The following is a 13,507-nucleotide window of genomic DNA, read 5'->3' on the forward strand; positions in this document are numbered from 1 at the left end:
TTTAGTACATTGTACAAAATAACAGTTAGAATCTTATTGGTTCCTATAGGCAGTATCGCCACCTTTTTAAACCTGCAGTTTAGTAAATATACCCCTAGAATGGTTGTGAATGCAATGTTATAAAGTAACAATATATAGGAAGCTGATTCAAAGGGGGAGATTTAATTGGCCGCAAAGTGTCTCGTGGGCATTCTGGAGTCACTTCACAGCAGATATTTTGACAGAAATATCCTCATTTTTCCATAGAGGTGCGAAGAAAGAATCATCATCAGCTATTTATATAGCACCACTAATTTCGCAGCGCTGTACAGAGAACTCGCAACAGTCACTGCTCCATTGGAGCTTACAGTCTAAATCCCCTAACACATAAACTAGGATCATTCTTGAAAGCAGCCAATTAACTTACTAGTATGTTTTTGGAGTGTGGGAGGAAACCCACACAAACTTCCCACAGATAAGGCCATGGGCAGGAATCAAACTCATGACCTTAGTGCTTTGAGGCAGAAGTGCTAACCACCAAGCCATCGTGCTGCCCCAATGAGTGGATATTTTTATTATAGTAACAGTAAAAATGCGCAGCTGCAATCTTCAGAACACTGCAGCTAGTTGAATCCGCCACTAAGGGGGGTATTCAATTGATGGCGGGATCAACGAAAATCCCACGCTCTAAAAATATTACCGTTAATACGGTAATCCTGCGCATAAATACTGTTAATACGGTAATTTACTCACTGGATTTCAGCTCGCAGCTCAGGGAGCCGCGAGCTGAAATCCAGCGAGATATTACCGTATTAACGGTAATATCTTTTGATGACAAATGAGACTATATATATATATATATATATATATATATATATATATATATATATATATTAGTTTTTTTTAAATAGAGACACGTGGAGACTGGAAGAGGGTCCATCACCCTCTGATGTGAATTGGTCAATCTTGTAAAACTGCTAGTTTCATACCAAATTGTCTGTCGAAAGCACTCCCGACGCTGTTCTCTCTGGGAAGTAGATTATGTTGTAATGTAGCTTTCCTAGGTCTCAAAGAATGTACAGGTTAGTGCCCTCCTTCAGAAAGGACAACTCTAACCAGTTCATCTGCATAATAAAAAAAATTCATTAAAGAGATCAAGGGGTATATTTACTAAACTGCGGGTTTGAAAAAGTGGAGATGTTCCTTATAGCAACCAGATTCTAGCTGTCATTTATTTAGTACATTCTACAAAATGACAACTAGAATCTGATTGGTTGATATAGGGAGCATCTCCACATTTTTAAACCCACAGTTTAGTAAATATACCCCCAAGTGCAGGGAGAGAGCTCTGGTTCCAAATGTGGAGAATATACTTTCTAGCTGCTGCCAAAATCACGTTAGTATTTTTTCACTCCCTTTAGTTCTCGCGTGTTGAACAGCAAGTAATTTACCAATTCTGCCATAGATAATCTCCACACGCGAATCCAGCAGCCCCGGACAATGGGACCGGCCCAGAAGCAGTGGAACAGGTCAGCCTGAGGTTCGTCACATTTGGGGCAATTGCAATCATTATAGATGCCTATAATGTTTCTACGGTGAGGTGAAACATCTCCACATATGTGGTGGCAGAGAGAAGTTTATTAGAGCTGTCTAGAGTTTTGAGTAATATGGCTTCACTGAGTTGAAGAAAATATTGTAACCATTGACTAACCAGATCTAATGGTAGTATGATCTAATATATTTCTCAGAAAAGTGTAGTGTGAGGATATCACTCTCTTTGGAGGGGGAGAAGATAACTAAAGTGTGTCAAGAGGATTATCCAAATCAGTTTCAGAGATAAATATAATAACGTTACTCGCATAATGTTGGGTCTGGATGAAGGCTAGACCACAAGGACCCAGAAAACAAAGTAATTCAATCACTTGGGAGTATTGGACTGTTTTTTTTACAGGCTTTGTATAACAACTTTGTCTAAGCAAACCATTATATATATTAGAAATGTATTAAAGGTAAAAGCATTGCAAGTGTGGTTCTTATGCTATTTGAGTACTTTGGTGTGTTGTTTCTTTCCTTGTTTTTTGTTTACAGACAGAGTATACCACACCAGGTGGATGCCAATTCTTCTAGATGATTGCCTAATACAGTGTTGGCTAACCTGTGACACTCCAGGGGGTAAATGTATCAAATTGCGATTTTGCAACTCCAGCGATTTTCTTGGGAGAGTTGAAACTCGCTGATGTATGAAGCTGAGATTTCATGCAAAATCGCCAGAGTTGTGCTTCTGTCAAAGTCGCTATTTGCAAAATCGCCAGAGATCAAACTCCCGACTGTTTGCCACTGCAGCTATACAGCTCTCAAATGTATGAAGCTGCGAGTTAGCAAACTCAGGAGAGTTTGCTTCAAAACACGCCAGATACAACACGCTGCATGATAGCAGCGTGTTGTATAAACACATCACTGTTACACTGCCCTGGCAGTGTTAAAACTGTAAAGAATAGATAAAAGTTGAAAAAAAAAAAAGCGTGAGGTCCCCCCGCTATTCATGCTTAACCCTAGTGCTGCCTAACTAGTGCTGGTCCCGTGAAAATCGGGGAAATATTTTGCGTGGGGTCCCCCCGATTTTCACTTTACCAGCACTAGGCAAACCAGCCAGGGTTGGCGGCACTATAGCAGGGGGACACACGGGTCCCCTTGCCATAATGACTAACCAACCCTAGACTGTTCAGCGCTGGGCTGGATTCCCTAGGGAGTGGGGTCTGCCGAAAAAAACGAGCGGGCCCCCCCCCTAGAAAGAACCAGCCCAGTGCTGATAGCACTAGGGCTCTTCCTACTACCCCTGGGCTGTGGGTAGTAAGGTAATACGGCGAAAAAGAATGAAAAAAAGAAACTGACGCCATTTTGTTTTGTGGAACTACAAGTCCCAGCCAGCCAGGTTGCCAAAAACAGTGTGGCCATGCTGCTGCTTGTGTAACTACAAGCACCAGCATACCCACGGCAGCCAGGGCATGTTGGCACTTGGAGAACCACAAGTGCCAACATGCCCTGACATCCCTGGCTTGCTGGGACCTGTAGTTCCACAAAAAAAAGTTAAATAAACAACAGCACCCTAGTAAACACCACATCTATTTATTAAAAATAAAAAACCCACAATAAATACACTAACCACCCTCATTTAAACCACATCTATTTATTAATAATAAAAACACCCCAAATACTCACCAAAGATGTCTTCTTTCTTCTTCCAAAGGTCCGTGCTTGCCCCAGTCCCTTAATAATTATACTTCCAAAAGTTTTGGCTTGCCCCAGTCCCAGCAAAATTATACTTCCAAAATGGCTTGAATAATATCTTCATCACTTCGCCCAGAAGGGGCCCCTTGTTGATTGAAGTCTTCTTTGCTTCGGTCAGGGGGGCCCCATATTTGTACATCCCACGACACTGTAATCTTGATTGAAGAAAAATAAAAAAAACTCTGGAGCCGCCGCTAACACCTCCTACCTAGTATAATTTTGCTGGGACTGGGGCAAGCCAAAACTTTTGGACGTATAATTATTAAGGGACTGGGGCAAGCACGGACCTTTGGAAGAAGAAAGAAGACATCTTTGGTGAGTATATGGGGTGTTTTTATTTTTAATAAATAGATGTGGTTTAAATGAGGGTGGTTAGTGTATTTATTGTGAGTTTTTTATTTTTAATAAATAGATGTGGTGTTTACTAGGGTGCTGTTGTTTATTTAACATTTTTATTACAGTTTTTACAGCTCCAGCTGTATGACAGGCAGTGTAACAGTGATGTGTTTACAACTAACTGTTACAACACAGGAGAGTTTGCCAAACACAGGAGAGTTAGCTAAACTCTGGAGTGTTTACATCGCACAAAATCGCCAGAGATGACCAGCGATTTTGAACATCAGTGTCAAAATCGCAGCTTGATACATTTCAGTTTTTTTTTTTCAAAACCCGCGATTTGCCGCGATTTAAACACGCTGGCAAACTCGCACAAATCCCAGCATGCTTTGCCAATTTATAGCAGCATATTTCTGGAAGGGTATGCTAGGACTTGTAATTTCACAACACCTGGAGTGTCACAGGTTAGCCAACACTGGCCTAAAACCTCTATCAAGGAGTTTTGTATCACCCTAATATTGTCAATCATCCTAAGGGTGGTGCACCCACACATATTGGCCAGTAAACATGAAGAAAGAAGAAAATAAATATGTATATGGGGCACTCTGGGAACTAATTAAATAAAAAATATATCAAACTTTAGTGGTATGCATTAAAACATTATTCCATTGAATCATTTATAATGAAAATTAGCGAGATATTAAAACATGTACATGGGAATGAAAACTTGAAAAATTATCTGATAAAACTAGCAGACATACACTGCTAGAACGCGCCACTCGGCCCTATAATATTTATTATTCTAGTGGTGTTCTATTGGTGTGTTTGAGCCCATATAACATGTTTATCAAATATTCATATTCCCTCAATTTGCCAAGGCAACGGTCGGATTCCAGCTATAGTAGCGCCGCATCCCGGCGGCTGGGGACAGCCGGGCGCGTGCGCAGAAATATACACAAAACTGTGGGCTAATTTAGTTCAGCATGATTAATCAGCAGGGGCTGTGGGTGACTTCAGAGCTAGGCTCTGATTGGCTGACTCTGGTATTTAGGGCAGTGAGGTCTGATGCCTCACTGCCAGTTATAGCGTTCTGCTCACAGTTCTGCTGCCTGCTTCTGAGCCCTGTTGGTGTTTAACCTCTGATTGTTCTCTCGTGTATGAGCCCTTGCTTGGATTTGGACCCTGCCTGTTTGCTCGTGACCCTGATATCTTGGACCTTGCTACCGTGCCTGTGACCTCTGACCTCGGCCTGTTTATTGGATTCGCTGTCTGCTGCCGGCCCTTGACCCTTGCCTGGACTTCTCTCCGCTTTCCCGGGTTCTTCCCAGCCGGTTGCACAATTCACGACCCTCTGTTAGTCTGTGTCCAAGTCTGTCCCCACCACTAGGGGCTCCAGTGAACACCAGGCTTTCGGAGCAGACTCAGGGTTTTGTTGTACCGGCTGAAGGGGTTCCTAACAATTACATATCGCCTTGCATATTGGTTTTGGTGATGATTACAAAATCTGTCAATTGGACATGGACATCATAGATAATATTACCGTTTACTGACATGCCACAAAAGGAAATGGGAAAAAGGAGAAAGGAAAAAGTGCTGTGTGTAAATTATCGTAGTGATAATATAGATCCTTAGCACAAAATAAGTGCCAAGGAATATACGTATCTAGAGGCAACCAAGGGAAGGAGGATATCTGGTAATTGTAAATTCCCATAACAATTAGCCAAAACAAAAACCTCAGAGTAGGTGATACTACGGATAATTTGTTTGCTGTATCCCCTACACTCCAACCTAGTTTTAAGATCATCTGCTCTCCAAGCAGATTAAGATGGGTCTGAGAGGAGGTAATCTTAATCAGGAACTTCTAAAAAGAGAATCAAGGAGTATTTTTCCCATGGGGTCTCAACGATCATAATAATTTCATGGCATTTCTTTAAACTGTGGATGACCTCTGTATACCAGTATGAGACAGATTACTATTGTGTAAAGAATTACAGTTCAGTACTAAGACTGTCTCATATCTATCTTGTTTACGGCCATGTATAACCCTATTTTTCACTATTTCACAAACCTATTCTATCAGGGTTAACCTGAGACTAATAAATACCACATATGGTGGTCAGATGGGACACCTTAATGAGCAAAGTGTTGTTGTTTTTGCTGTAACCTGTTATATTTACACTTTGGCTACTTACTTCTATAGTATCACCTACTCTGATGTTTTTGTTTTGGCCAATCGATATGGGGATTTACAATTACCTGATATCCTCCTTCCCTTGGTTGCCTCTATATAATTATATTCCTTGGCACTTATTTTATGCTAAAGATATTATCACTACGATAATTTCAACAGCACTTTTTCCTTTCTCCTTTTTCCCATTTCCTTTTGTGACATGGCAGTAAACGGTAATATTATCTCTGATGTCAATGTCCAATTGACAGATTTTTTAATCATCACCAAAACCAATATGCAAGGTGATACATAATCATATGTCTAGAATCATCTAGTATAAATAGAGCAATGGAATTTTCCTTTTTACCCTGAATTTATTCCAACCAGCTAATTATTTTGATCGGTATCATTGTTTTATACAATAGACATGAGTGCTATTTCATTTACTTGAATCGCTACTTATTTGCATCTAGCAATATTGAGAGAGGACTGTTATGTCCTTAAGCTATCTCTTTCTACTGGTATTTTTCCATCTATATTCAAGCATGCAGTGATTACTCCCATTTTAAAAAAACAGAATTCTGACCCTAACTCTCTCATAAATTACCGCCCCATCTCCCAGCTCCCATGCCCCTCCAAGCTTCTCGAGAGAATTGCCTACACACGCCTCACACACTTTCTTACAGCAAACAACTTATTGGATCCTCTTCAGTCAGGCTTTCGCTCTCAACACTCCACAGAGACTGCGCTGACCAAAGTTGTCAATGATTTGATCACAGCAAAAAATAACCAATACTCTCTTCTAATTCTCCTGGATCTCTCTGCTGCATTTGACACTGTTGACCACTCTCTCCTCATACAAACGCTGCAATCCCTAGGTCTTGAAGGCACTGTCCTATCCTGGTTCTCATCCTACCTATCTAATCGCTCTTTCAGTGTTAATTTCTCTGGATCCACCTCCAAAATACGCACATATCTGACACAGTTGGAGTTCCACAAGGCTCAGTCCTAGGTCCTCTGCTATTCTCTATCTACACCACTTCTCTTGGAAAACTAATAAGCTCCTTTGGATTTCAGTATCATCTCTATGCGGATGATACACAAATTTATCCTCTCCTGATCTTTCACCATCTGTGTTGTCTCGCGTTACTGACTGTCTTTCTGCCATTTCATCTTGGATGTCTTCTCGCCAACTCAAACTCAATCTTTCAAAAACTGAATTAATAATATTCCCACCCAAGAACAGAAGCTTCCTGCCTGACATTTCTATTTCTGTCGATAACATGACCATAAATCCCACCCCGCAAGCTCGTTGCCTAGGTGTAATCCTTGATTCACAACTGTCGTTTATTCCCCACATAAACTCTATATCTAAATCATGTTACATACACCTAAAGAACATTTCCAGAATACGCACATATCTGACACAAGACACCGCAAAAACATTAATTCATGCACTCCTCATCTCCCGCATCGACTATTGCAATTCCCTCCTTACTGGTCTTCCCAAAGTCAGACTTGAACCCCTACAATCTATTTTGCACGCAGCGGCTAGACTGATTTTCCTTACAAACCGTTATTCCTCTGCTGAGCCACTCTGTCAGTCTCTACATTGGCTGCCTGTATTTCAACAAATCCAATATAAAATTCTTCTACTAACATAGAAGGCCATCAACAAAATTGCACCGACATACATTTCCTCACTTGTCTCGAAATATATCCCTACTCGACACCTCCGTTCTGCACAAGATCTACGTCTCTCCTCCACTCTCATCACATCCTCCCATTCTCGGTTACAGGATTTTTTCCGGGCTGCACCTACTTTGTGGAATTCTCTCCCTCGCACAGTAAGACTTTCCTCTAGTCTTTAAACCTTCAAGCGTTCACTGAAAACCCACCTCTTCAGACAAGGTTATGATATTCCTCAACCATCATCTTAATTTCCCTAGATTACTCTCTTGCCATCCTCTACACTGCTAACGCAAGACAACAACCTTCTGACCAACATTTCAACACACACAGCCCACTCAGTACTTTTACCTTTGCAGTCTGGCTGGTCCATTGTGCAATATGATGTAGCACATGCCCTTGTGTTTCTAACTCCCATTGTCCTATAGATTGTAAGCTTTCGAGCAGGGTTCTCTTACCTCTCTGTCTGTATGTATTACCCAGTATTGGCTTATTAATGTTTGTTCCCAATTGTAAAGCGCTACGGAATTTGCTGGCGCTATATAAATAAATGTTGATGATGATAAAGGTGTGAATTGAGTTGTACTTTATTGTTTATATACCTCTATGCCTTCCAATCAGAGTCATTGGTGGGCGGATACCTTATTCCCACTTGTGGATAGTAACGTCAGTCAATGAGAGCTAATACAGTTACTAGTACACGTTGCTAGGTATGACATCATGAGTGGGAGGGCCCCCCCATTATAAATAATCAATGGAAAGGCTCAGTCGGGTTGCCCTGACAAAGCCATTATTAGAGAAACGCATGTCGGCTATATATGCGCCGCCGGCTCTCTGAAATAATACCCGGCATGTGCCACATTTACGAATCTATGCTGTACTAATAGTCACAGCTATTAGGGGGGATAAATTGAATCCTGATTAAAACAGTGTGTTATCTCCGAATAGGAAGTACTTATATAGAAGTTCTTTCAATAACAGTGGAAGGGTATAAGGTTATCATATCAAAGACAACCCATTCACGGAACTAATCAGGGGGTGATTAATATAATCACAAACTCTCCTAACAGACTGTGCTTATTTAAAACAGATTGCATTTCTCTGTTATGGCATAGATGCATCGGCTAGAGCTAACATATAACAATATATCTGGAAGAATTTTACAAGAAGGTTGGGTGCAGAGGCAGCGGCTGCAGACTCAGGTGCAGAGGCAGCGGCTGGAGACTTGGGTGCAGAGGCTGGAGACTCGGGTGCAGAGGCAGCGGTTGGAGACTCGGGTGCAGAGGCAGCGGCTGGAGACTCGGGAGCAGAGGCAGCGGCTGGAGACTCAGGACCGGACACCGTGGCAGGAGACTCAGAGCTGGAAACAGAGGCTGGCACCTCGGAGCTGAAGGCAGAGGCTGGCACCTAGGAACAGGAGGCAGATGCTGGCACCTCGGAGCAGGCGGCTGGAGCTGGCGCACAGGACAGGCGGCTGGAGCTGGCGCCTCGGAGCTGGTAACTGGGGTTGGCAGATTGGGCCTCATCCCAGGGAGCAGAACAGGTGAAGTGTAAACAAATCCAGAATACAGAGAGGAAACAACAGAAGATGGTTCAGTAGGCTGTCATGGTCTGCAGAAAGGACAGACTTTTAAGAAGTGTACATTACTAGCACAGTAGAGACACAATTTGTTGGTTATTCTGCGCCGCCGCTCCTCTTCAGTCATATGGGGGCGTAGACCACCTGTGGACCGGGAATTTGTTATACCATAGTTCTTAGTAAACTGCCAATTTGTAGAAGCACAATAAAGAGGTGCTGTTTGCACAGATTCGACAGCAGAGTAGGTCCATAAGTAAAGCAGAGAACTTAGCAAGCTGAGAAAGTAGCAAGATTATGTCCATGTCACTCACCAGACTGTGAGTGCTTCTTCCCGTATGTTTAGGAACCGTGGCCGTCCACCATCCTGAGGGTCTGCGCATGTGCAGCCCTTTCAAACCTTCAGTATCTGTTCCTTTTAGTTAATTGGCTGATCAGGCAACACTCCCTATTTAAAGCACCTGCTGTCTATACCTCGTTGCCTGATCTTGGAGTCTCATTCCCCATGAGCCTCTGAAGGTGTTCCTGTGTTTCCTCGTGTATTCAGCCCAGCTGATTCCTGTGGTTTCCAGACCACTTCTACTCCCTTGTGGTTTCCAGACCACTTCAACTCTCCTGTGGTTTCCAGACCACTTCTACTCTCCTGTGTTTCATCGTGTCTACTCCAGCTGATTCCTATCCGCTGCCTCCGTGCACTACAGTTATCAGCTCACTTCAACTCTCCTGTGTTTCATCGTGTCTACTCCAGCTGATTCCTATCCGCTGCCTCCGTGCACTACAGTTATCAGCTCACTTCTACTCTCCCGTGTTTCATCGTGACTGCTCTAGCTGATTCCTATTCGCTGCCTCCGTGCACTACAGTTACCAGCTCACTTCAACTCTCCTGTGTTTCATCGAGACTGCACCACCTGATTCCTATCCGCTGTCTCCGTGTTCAACAGTTCCAGCTTACCTCAACTCTCTCGTGTTTCATCGTGACTGCACCTGCTGATTCCTATCCGCTACCTCCGTGTATCTGCAGTGTCCTGCTTATCGCTACTCTCCAGTACTCCTCGTGTCTGCAGCCAGCTGATCCGCTCTCCGTACTTCTACAGTGTTCCTGCCTGTGTCAACTCGCCTGTCTGCATTGGATCAACGCTCCGCTGCTGTCTTCTCTGCCATACCACTTCTACTCTTCAGTGATCTCCAGGCGACCAGTCCTATATACTACTGCTTCCTGAGTATTGTTTCCATCGTTGCTGGTCTACCTACCTGTGTGCTGCACCTACTTGGATTCCGCTTCCATTTCCCTGGGACTTCGCATCCTGCCGGCCTCCTGCCGCTCAGGTATCCCTGCACTCCTTTCTGACAGCCTGCTCTTCTGAACCACGGTATGCATACTTATCATTGACTGTGCTCGTGTATTGCATACCTTGCTGGACTGAGTTATTCTCCTCTGGAGTTGCCTATCCACTGAGACTATTGCCATCATTTGACTGTGTTACCTTGTAGTCTGGATAGTTCCCGTGACTTTGTATATTTGTGCAGTGCTGCTCAGTTATTAATACTTTGTGCATATCATCGTGGGATCAAGTTCAGTGTGCCCGTGTATACTCTGTATTACATTTATCTCCCCGTGCTCCTCCTCACATATATTTCAGTGGTACAACTTGCTAGAGGCAGACCACTGATTCCTGTTCCCTGTGTCACCTGTTTCCAGTATCCTTCCACATAGCAGTGGTACAACTTGCTAACGCAGACCACTAACTCTCCGGATACCTCCACCTAGGATTCCATTCCTTCACCTAGACAGCGGTACAACTTGCTTAACGCAGACCGCTGACTCTCATCACCTCCTCGTTATTTCTGGACATTCCTCCTCACTATAGCAGTGGTACAACTTGCTATCCGCAGACCACTGACTACCCTCACGTTTCCTTTGTCCATTCAGTTCCTCGTGTACTATTACCTATATATTACCAGTGCTGCTAGTCATAGACTTTCCTCGAGCATTCTCTACCATCTGCTGTCTCCTGTTCCGTGATCACCCCGCTACTAGAGTACCATATTACCACCTATATTGCTCTGGTAAGTCCATCACCTGGTGATCCCTGGGTAAAGACTCCTAGTGCCCGTGACAGTCCATTTGTAAAGTCTGTAGCTGTGGCAATTCAAAAGTTGGTAAAGCAGACATGTTGCAAAAAACAAATGGAAAAGAATTGCAGTCAAAAGGTCCCGGAATGAAATCTTTCAAACTATTCCTTAGCTGTTTTTTGGGCTGGTTATACTGTTAAGAATCAATGCAGGAATACAGCTAAGGATCCAGGGATAAGGTGAAAACACACAATGTTTGTTGCTGGAAGTACAACCTGATGGTGTAGAACTGAGCATTACAGGGAAATGCAGAAGTAAATACCAGGTACACGGCTGATGCAGCTAAGCGGTGATATGAAGAGGTCCTAGGCAGCAGGTAAACCACAAGCACAGCAGAATGGAAAGCAACAACAATAACCAGCAATGTATGCTGGGAGTGACAGGTATACATAGGGAAACACCCAGGTGCAAGGGATAATAGTGCAACAAGGTTAACTCCTAAAGGACATGAAGCAGGCACAATAGCAGCACCTCTGGTGATCAGAGGTACTGCTGCTAACACATAAAATGAAACACAAATGATAAAGTCCAATAGTCCAGAAGGCAGGAGCTGCCAACACAGAGCAGCAAGCTGTAGGCAGATCGTTACAGTAATATGTGCTTAAACACACCAATAGGATAATAAATATTATAGGGTCGTGTGGCGCGTTCTAGCAGTGTATGTCTGCTAGTTCTATCAGATAATTTTTCAGGTTCTCCTTTCCATGTACATGTTTTAATATTTCGCTAATTTTGATTATAAATGATTCAATGGAATAATGTTTTAATGCATACCAATAAAGTTTGATATATTTTTTATTTAATTAGTTCCCACAGTGCCCCATATAATATTTATTTTCTTCTTTCTTCTTGTTTTTTGTTTGTCTGCAAAAATCAAATAAAAATGTATCTGATTTAAAGGTAAAGGCCTAGTCTGGTGGTGTTTTGCTGCCATACTGATCCCTGAATTGGTGCAGGAATTCCCACTAACGGAAAGCACTTATGCCCTGGATGGTAGAGTGACAGACTAGGAAAACTCCATGCCTGGCAAGACCTACCTAGGTCCTTCCAATAGTGCTGGTTTGGTTATGGAACCCGAGCAGCACTACCTCGGTGCAGGCCAATTGGGCAGCCGGCTTACCTGTACCCAGCAGAGACAGGAAAGTATTAACAGTATTGTCTCAGTCGGCCAGAGACAAGACGCATGCATGGAGAAGCCAATACACCTGTGTTCACAAGTGTCACACTGTATTGGGGCTAACCTAAGCTATCTACCCATGCTAACCAGCTAAAACTGTAACCGGACAAGTCTCCCTAACCGATCCACACAACCGGGTTGTGCTTCAGTCATATTGATAGTACTGCTTATATGGACTACATCTCAACTGGTGTAAATCTGTACCCTGTGAAGACATAATAAAACTTAAACTTCATAGAAAATGGACTACACAAACTGAAGTAAGACATTCATAGGACAGGGAATAGGACAATATCCTACTCACTATTTCGTAATGCACTGTTTTTCATCAAAAGTGTAAGTGCACTATATAAAAGGGAGCGTGATGAATAATCTGGATTAACATCATGCAATTTCTAATTCTAATAGACTCTATTTGTTAAAACTGTTTATTATAACATATTCTAAGTGGGTGCAGCTACATATTCTATTTTTAGCCGTAGTTCCCAAAATTTCCACAAGGTGGCAGTATTTTCTAGGGCTTTGATAAATGGTCAACTTTTAGTATTGTTTATGTAAAACAAGAAAAAAATTACAGTCTCTTCACTGGGTTAGCCATAAAATAGAGTGCCAACTCCACAATATAGCCGCTAAATGTATATTTCCTTATTCAGCCCTTCAATGTGGCAAGAGGATGTAGCTGGAAATGGGAGACAACAGCAGGATATGGGGAAAAAAACAGCCGCCCCCCACTCTGTTCCCCTAGTTAAATGTCAGACTTACAGCCAACAACAATCACCCTCTACTTACAAGCCACGTACCAGCATACAATGGTTGTTATACAAAGATGCAGGAGCAGAGGATCTCTCCCTCTCAGCAGCCTCCGCAAACTGATGATTTGCGGTAAGATCCAGCTGTAGACTCCGCCGCTCACAAGGGATCACTGGGAGGGTATTCACTCTGCATCATGCTAGCGTCTCACTGAACACTGGAGCCAAATCTTCCACAGCCCAGAAAGTTGGGACATTTTCACGATATTTCTAAGTGGAAGGCAGTCATTATTCAATATTTGTTTGGCACCAGGCACCGGGTCCTAAGAATGTGCTGGGCCAAATACACGGCTATCAGAGCGGGGCTGTTGAATTCACGCCAAAAGCTGCAATCTCTCTAGTGTGGTCAA

Source organism: Mixophyes fleayi, chromosome 2 (genome assembly GCF_038048845.1).
Source record: "Mixophyes fleayi isolate aMixFle1 chromosome 2, aMixFle1.hap1, whole genome shotgun sequence".
NCBI classification, from domain to species: domain Eukaryota; kingdom Metazoa; phylum Chordata; class Amphibia; order Anura; family Limnodynastidae; genus Mixophyes; species Mixophyes fleayi.